Source organism: Micromys minutus, assembly GCF_963924665.1.
Source record: "Micromys minutus genome assembly, chromosome: 5".
NCBI lineage: Eukaryota > Metazoa > Chordata > Mammalia > Rodentia > Muridae > Micromys > Micromys minutus.
The window spans coordinates 413,130-421,817 of NC_137974.1; positions in this window are offsets into that span (position 1 = coordinate 413,130).

Sequence of the window (8,688 nt, forward strand, 5' to 3'; positions counted from 1 at the left end):
ATCATCTTCCTGGCCTTTGTGACCAGCTTCTTACCCTGTTTTCAAGATTCACTGTGACATGTCTGTACTCCATCTCTTTGTATTGCTATGTGACATTGCATTGCTGGGAATCTGCTGTTACTCAATCATGGCCGCTGAGCTGTTTCCACTCCTTGGCTGTTGTGGATAGTGTTGCCCTGAAGATTCACACTCCGGTTTCTCAAGTCGGTCACAGTGTTTTACATTGGCACTTGTGGTGTGTGAGAATTACAGTCTCTCTCTGTCCTTGTCAGTACGAACCACTGTCTACCCTTTTGATATAGCTACATCACTGGACTAAGTGGCGGCATCTGATTACAGCCTGGACGCACACTTCCCTGGTAGCTAGTGGTGCTGATAATGAGTGTTCATGTATGCTTAAACACTTACTTATTGCTGGATTTAGTGCCTTCCCCCATTTTTAACTTGTATTACATGAATTTTAGTATAATGAAATGTTCCAGACAGAAGTCCCTCATTGGACATTTGTTTTGCAAATTACTCTTTCCTGTTATTGAAAAAAAATTTTTAGACCTTTTTGATGACATTTTGTGAAGCACAAAAGTTGCTAATTTTGGAAAAGTTGAGTTTATCTACTTTTTTTTCTTAGTATGCATTGGGTATCATAGCTAAGAATGTTTTGCGTACTCCCAAGGTAAGAATAAAACAAAACAAACAAAATACTTATGCCTTTTAAAGAGTTTTAATGGGGATTTGAAAGTTCAGTTTCCAGCACCTAGGTCAGATACAACTGCCTTCAGCTCCAGCTTTAGGGGATCTGATACCCTCTTCTAGCCTCTGTGGCGCTCGCGCGCGCGCGCGCGCGCGCGCGCACGCGCACACACACACACACACACACACACACACACACACCACTGAGGTGTGAGTGTACTTTGGGTTCTTCCTTTTTATATCACTTCATGCTTATATTTTATGTTTATGTTATATCACATTTGACTTTTATAGCTTGTATTAATTTAACATTAAGGATGTGAGTTCTTATTGCGCAGATCTTAAAGCAGTGGCCAACCCTGACTAGCATCTATAACTTGGAATAAGCAGCTGGACCTTTCAGTGTTCTTTTATCATTTAAAAGTTTATGGAGCTGGAGAGATCGCTCAGTGGTTAGAGCACTGACTGCTCTTCCAGAGGTCCTGAGTTCAATTCCCAGCACCCACATGGTGGCTCACAACCATATGTAATGGAATCCAACACCATTTTCTGGTGTGTCTGAAGACAGCAACATTGTACTCACATAAAATAAATAAATCTTAAAAAACTGTTTATTAGTATTAGTGTGTGGATCCCCACTGCAGCCCTTATGTAAAGGTCAGAAGAGAGTTTCTTTCTCTCCCAAGGGTTCCATGGAAAGTTGTCCAGCTTGAAAGGTAAGAGCTATCTACTGAGCCATCTTGATAGCTTTCTCTCTCTTTAAATAATATTTTAGCTTATTCCTTTAGAATCCTATTCAAGTGTAGTGGTTTGAATAAGCTTGGCTCAGGGAGTGGCACTATTAGGAGGTGTGGCCCAGTTGGAGTAGGCGTGTCACTGTGAGCGTGGGATTAAGACCCTTATCTTAGCTGCCTGGAAGTGAGTCTTCTGCTAGCAGCCTTTAGATGAAACAATAGAATTCTCAGCTTCTCCTGCACCATGCCGGCCTGGATGATACTGGACTGAACCTCCGAACCTACCTGTAAGCCAGCTCCAATTAAATGCTGTCCTCATAAGAGTTGCCTTGGTCATGGTGTCTGTTCACAGCAGTAAAGCCCTAACCAAGACAACAATATATCTTGGTCCTGTTCTTTTACCTGCCTCAACTCCTCTAATCTCCTATCCAACCCTTCTCCCATCCTGCCTACTTTATTTATCATTTTTCTCTCAAAAGAACAAAGGAAAGAGCCACTGCGTCCAGTTTGTGCTTGCTGACTACTGCTGAGCCTGGGGGCTGCCCAGGAGCATGGTTGATAAACTCAGGGTCACTCCTTTGAAGAAGACATATTTGTCTTCTGCCAGCAGACGTCACTTGGCTAGGGGTGGGACTTCATGCCCACTGTCCTCCTCATGCTGGGACTTTATTGGCAGGAACTATTTACTAAGGAGTGGAGCAATGGTGGAATCTAATTGGATGATGCTTCTGTCTCTCCATGACAATATACCCAAATAGATGACATGGATTTTATGTCCCTCAGGTGTTTAAATGTGAGACATGCAAGGACATTCAGCAAGCGAGAGCAAGGCACAGGACATTCAGAGAACGTACAATACATCCTAGGTGCGAGCACAACTCCAGAGCAAGTGGAAACCGTAAATAATGATTCCACACCTCACCGAAACCTCACAACTTTATGGAATAGGTGCCATTTGCTAACATCCTAATTTCTTTTAGATGACAAAACTTTGAGAGGCACAGTTGCTTTCCTTAGGCCATACCAGAGCCAGAACTATCAGAACAGCTTCACAGTCCAGTGGCCTCTGAGCCACTGGCCAGACTATTGACACTAGATCCCAAGGTCGATGTCAGGAACTGGTAGAAACTAAGCCTGTGTGACTAAGGCAACAGTTTAGGGTGTGGCTCACTTTTCTCTACTCCCAGCTACTGGATATCTGCCAGGGTGTCTTAGGTTGTCTCCCGTACTGCGCTGCATTTTAAAGGTTTTACTCAGTTAAGACTCAGACTCTTCATTAGTCAAAGCTACAGAGACCTTTCCATCCCCCCTCTGTGTGCTCAGCTGCCAGCACAGTGGTCAAGTGCAGGAAATTCGCGCACGGTTTATGGCCTTGAGTCTTCCACCATGTGTCTAGGTGCTTGTTGGGATTCTGCTCTGTGTCACTTAAGAGGTGACCAGGGGCTGGAGATGATGCTGTTAGGTAAAGCTGTGGTATCAGTGAGGACCCACACGCTCCAGGTCATAGAATCTCCTTCCTCCTTTTGATTTGGTTTTTGGAGACAGGATTTCTCTGCATAGCCGTGACTGTCCTGGAACTCACTTTGTAGACCAGGCTGACCTCAAACTCACAGAGTTCTGTCTGTCTCTGTTGGGATTAAATGTGCTACTACTGTACAACTGTCATAGAAGCTCTTAAAGGGCCTTGAAGACTACTGTGTAAAGACTGAGCATCCTTCCTATTGCATCTGCTTCCTACTGTTTCCTCTTGGTACACAATGGGACTGTGGCACCTGGTCGGAACTCAGCCCCTTACAACCCCAGTGAGCCCGACTAACCCCCTCATAGGTCATACTGTTGTATGCTTGATTTTTGTCAAACCTAGGTGTATTTAGGGTAAGGAACCTCAACCGAGAAAATGGTGTCTACCAGATTGCCTGTAGGCAAGTCTTTTTTTAATTGGTGATTGATATGAGTGGGTCCAGTCTATAGCCCACAATGGGTGGTGCCATCTTGGGGCCAGTGGTCCTGAGTTATATAAGAAAGTAGGATGGGCTGGAGAGATGGCTCAGCAACTAAGAGGTCCTGAGTTCAATTCCCAGCAACCACATGGTGGCTCACAACCATCTGTAATGAGATCTGATGCCCACTTCTGGTATATATGAGGACAGCTACAGTGTACTTATATATACACACACATACATACATACATACATAGGTAAATAAATAAATCTTTAGGGAAAAAAAAAGTAGGTTGATCAAGCTCATGAAGAGCAAGCAAGACATCTCTTCTGTGGTTTCTACTTCTGTTCTTGCCACTTGACTTCCCTCAATGGTATATTAGATTGCAACCTGAGAATTGAAAGGTGAAATAAATCCGTTCTTCCCCGACCAAACCTGCAAGAATAAGGATTCTGAATGGTGAGCTGTGAGTGGAAAAACCCAGGATGAGAAACATAGAAGACAAACACAAGAACTGAAACCAGGGGGACTTTTGTAAGCTGATAGCTTCTGCCAAGCAAGTCCATTAAGATGTATAGCATCTTATATACTATTTGCAAAGGGAAAATGGGCCAGTGTCAGTGTTGGTGAAGAACACAAGGGATGTCAGACACGGCTGCCTTAGGACTAGTAATCACAGCCTTTCAGGGAGAAAGCCCGTTTCCCAGAACTGCAAGTTAACTCCTTTAAAGATTCCTTAAGTTAAAGTGTGAATTAAGTTTAAGGTTTCTTAAGGTTCCCATTGCTGTGCAGGTACACCAAGATCAAAAAACAAGTTGGGGAAGAAAGAGGTTATTTATCTTACACTTCCATATCCCTGTTCATCATTGAAGGAAGTCAGGACAAGAGTCTGGAGTTAGGAGCTGATGCAGAGGTCATGGAGGGGTGCTGCTTCCTGGCCTTTTCTTCATGGCTTGCTCATCTTTCTTTCTTTTAGAACCTAGTACCATAAGCTGCCTCAGGGGTGGCACCACTCCTAATGAGCTGGGCCCTTCCATATTACTAATTAATAAATACCCTACGGGTCTGCCTGTAGCCCAAACTTACTGAGACATTTTCTCGAATGAGGCTCTCTCCTCTCCAGTGACTCCAGCTTATGTTAAATTGACATAAAACTAACCAGCACACCCTGGCTCCAGCCCTAGACTGAACCTTGCCATGTCTGCTCCTGGACGAGGTGGATGAGGACACAACCATCCGGGCCTCTGATGTCTTGGGTCAGTCTGGCTCCCGCACACTTGCCCAGGCTGCTTTTGTTCCTGGTGGTTTATCACAGTAGTAAAACCCTGACTAGGACACTGGTTAAAAACAAAAACAAAAAGAGCAAACTGTTCTCTAACAGCTGTTTATTCTCCTTCCTTCCATGCTAAATCATTCTCAGACCAATTATTGATGCTTTCTCTCTAATTTCCCTTTATACATGGAAAGAGGCCAGCCCTTTACACTACCTTGACTTGAGATGATTTTAGGTACACTTGAAAGAAGCCTCTCCCTTAAGGTAGCAGGTGTTTCAAAGGCACACAGTGCTTCACTGAAGCGATAGAAACCCTAAGACAAGGAATAAATAGGTGAGCGTTTTTCACATCTGAGATTGCTGGCTGAGTCACATTTGCAGTTTGTACTCTAATTGCTTTCATAATGGTTGTGTAACAGGCACCCCTAGAACAAAGGCCAAGGTGGATGGCAGGGATATCTGATGTTGAGAAATCACAGCCTTCTGGGTAGTTGAATGCATTCTCTTTGAACATGGCTTTATCTTCCAGGTATATGTCTAGATATATGTTTAGGTATACATTGAGGTATATGTAGCAATAAAAATAAAAATAAGATTCTGTTGCTGTCGGTCCCTCAGAGTCTCACTCTGGGGAGCCGCTCCAGTGCAGTGCCGAGTGCAGTCCCCTAAGGTGGTTAGTTATCAAGCCTGGTACTCACACATCTTGTTCCACAGGCCCTGTATGCCCTTACCTCTCACAAGCAACAGAGCTGAAACTGTTGGTTCCAACTGCCTTTCAGGCATCACTTTCACACACTGTCTTCCACAGCCTGGTAAAATCACAACTCAACAATCAATAACTTATCGAACAGGTTTATATGTTAAATTCTCAATCCACAATCCATCTAAACAATAAATTCACTGCCAGTTAATAAAGATATAAACCACCCACCTAAACAAGATAAAACTGATCTAATTCACCGTGATCTGAACCATCCTCCTCTGCTGCCTCCATCGTGAATCTCGCGCTTTCTCCTTCTTTTCCACTTTCCCAAAACTTTGTTCCTGCACACTCTCTACTGTTCAATCATGGTATCACCTTCGCATCAACCTACAGGTTTAGGTATATGTTTAGGTATGTATAGTGGATAGAAATGTATTCATTGCTGTAATAAATACAAAAGCAACCTGAGAAAGAAAGGATTTACTTTCTTACATTGGCTCACGTGGTGTGGTCACAGTCTCACACTGAGGAAAGTTGGGGTGAGAACTCATTCTGCAGGCAGAAGCAGAAGCAGAGACCACCGAGGAGCCCAGTTTACTGGCTAACCTCACCTCTCTTATTCAGTTTGCTTTTTTTATACACTCAGGACTGACCCCCATTCAAGAGTGGTTCTTTCACACCAGTCATCGGTCAAGATGGTGCCCAGGCCAATCTGATGTGGATATACTCTCAACAGAGGCTCATCTTCTCAGGTAAACTCTAGCTTGTGTCAAATTGGAAAAAAAAAAAAAAAAAAAAAAAAAGCTCAAGAAAATAGAATGACTGTGATGAGACACCATGACCACGGAATGAAAGAAGAGTTTATTGGAGATTATACTTTCAGAGGGTGAGTCCATGACCATCATGGCAGGCCTAGCCATGGCCCTGGAGCAGTGGATGGAGGCTTACATACGTATCAATAATAGGAGGCAGGGAGAGAAAGACTGGGAATGGTTTGATCTTTGAAGCCTCAAAGCCCATTTCCAGTGACACACCTCCTCCAAGAAGGCCACACCTCCAGGTACTTCCTAAACAGTTCCACTAACTGAGGACCAAGCATCACAAATACATAAGATTTTCATTTAAGCAACCACAGAGAGCAAATGAAAATCATTCATCACTCTTGAGTAATGGGAGCTACCTTTTCCTAAGATCTTGAGCTGGAAAAGTTTCCACTGAGCAATAGTGAAGGGGCCATGAGTCCTCAAGCAAATCATGAGGTCTGCTAATGAGAAAGAAGCATGGATATTTGTTTCATTTACAGTGTGACAAACTGTGAAAAACACTGAACTAGGCAGCTTTAAAGGGAAGATGCCTCATTCGGCTCCTGGTTTCTGAGATTATAGTCTGTGTTCTGTCGTGCTGGTTCCATTGTTTCTGGAAGAACACCATGACAGAGCAGGGTTATGGACTAGAGTTATTCTTCTCTGGCAGGCAGGAACACCAGGGTCAAGTGTCTTTCCAGGACACACCCTTCTGAGTCGCTGTTCTCTTGCTGTGAGGAGACAGCATGAACAAAGTGTCTTATAAAAGGAAACATTTAGTAGGGATCTTATTTACAGTTTCAAAGGGTTAGTCTCTTATCATCATGGCTTGGAGTGTGGCAGAAGGCAGGCATGGTGCTGGAGCAGTAGGCAAGAGCTCACATCTGACCTGTAAGTTATAGGCAGGCAGAGAGAGACTAGGTTTTTGAAACTTCAGAACCCACCCCAGTGAAACACCTCAGGCAAGGCCACAACCTCCATTCCCTACCAAACGATTCCACTGTAGGGGCAATGCACTCAAACCTATGGGCCTGTGCAGAATGTTCTCATTCAAACACTATACAACACTTGTGACCTACCTCATCTACCTAAGCCACACTTCGTGCCTTTTACCGCCTCCCAATAAGGCTGTTGTACCAGTAAGGAAATCCACGGATACAATCATTTTTATCAAAGCCCTACCTCTAAACACTGCTAGATCAGGAGCCAAGCGTTTGATACAGAAATCAAATCGTTCAGGGTACACTTAATGTCCAAACCATAAGAACACCCATTATCCTTCCTGGTGCCCCCAATCTCATAGCTATTCTTTTAGGTTTATGACTTGGGCATATGTGTAGCTTCTTGTGTTACCCACAGCTACTTGTAATTTCCGGGTAAGATGACTACCCCAGATACACAAAGCTCTTATGGGAGACTGGGAGCTTATCACACAATATTCTTTGTGCTAGGAGGATCCTTATTCAAGAAGCAGTTCCCCATCCTGCCAAAGAAGCATTGTGTAACTGGTTTGACATGGCCCCACTAATGCTCTACCTAGCCCCATGGGAGTCCTGGAGTCCAAGACTTCCCCTTTTCCGTTACCCCGCCCTCTTCCAACATTGTACTCATGGTTCTCTGGGCCAATAGGGATTGTCTCCTTGGTATGAACTGGACTTGGAGCTGAGCAGAAGGCCAAACTGGTCTCTCAGCTGGATGAACAGTGAGTGAAGTGTAACCTGTCAGTCTGTGGCAGCTGCAGGCAGGTGAGGCAGAAAAAAAGCCAAAGAAAAACCAAGTCAGACTAAGAGACTCTCTAGATCTCGGCAAGATGGTGCCAGTTCCAGCCAAGGTCTTGTACAGCCCTTTAAAACCGCTTAATCATTTAATACTGGCACTACCTAGTTTGGGCAGGTACACTTCTCAGGTGTGTATCTGAGCTGCTTTTGGACTTTTTCTGAGACTACATGCTTTGTAGGGTTTATCTCCTAGGTCCTCAGTGCCTAGCTGTATGGGTGGGTCGCTATGTGGGTGAGTGGGAGGGTGCTGACCAATAGTGATGGGAAGACAAACTGATGGGAAGATACTGTGAGCCAAGGAGGAGGAGAGATGGAGAGACAGATCAGGAGAGTGTGGGTCGTGAGTCAGTCAGTCCTTTCCCCATAGCATTCAGCTCTATCTCTGTATACAAGGAGAAGCAGGGACTTGGTGTGTACTGCAAACACTTCTGTGTTAGTATAAATCCCAGATAATACTGGGAGCTGTTAGGACACAGCACATAGATTGTTCACTGTTTGTAATGGCTCCCCAAAGCATTAAGTAAACTGGTAATTTTCCTTACTCAGTGCCTTGTTTATGGTTGATTGCTTTAATTTGCTCTTGGCCCTCATGCTATTCTCCACGGTTTATCCGGCAGAACTTTTTGTGACGATAGAAGCATCCTGGATGCACAGTAACTCTGTCATATGAATCACACAAGGACATGGATGCCAGGACAATGACTAGTGTGGCTGAGGAACTACTTTTTAAAAAAAGTTTTATTTTATGTGCGTGGGTGTTTTGCCT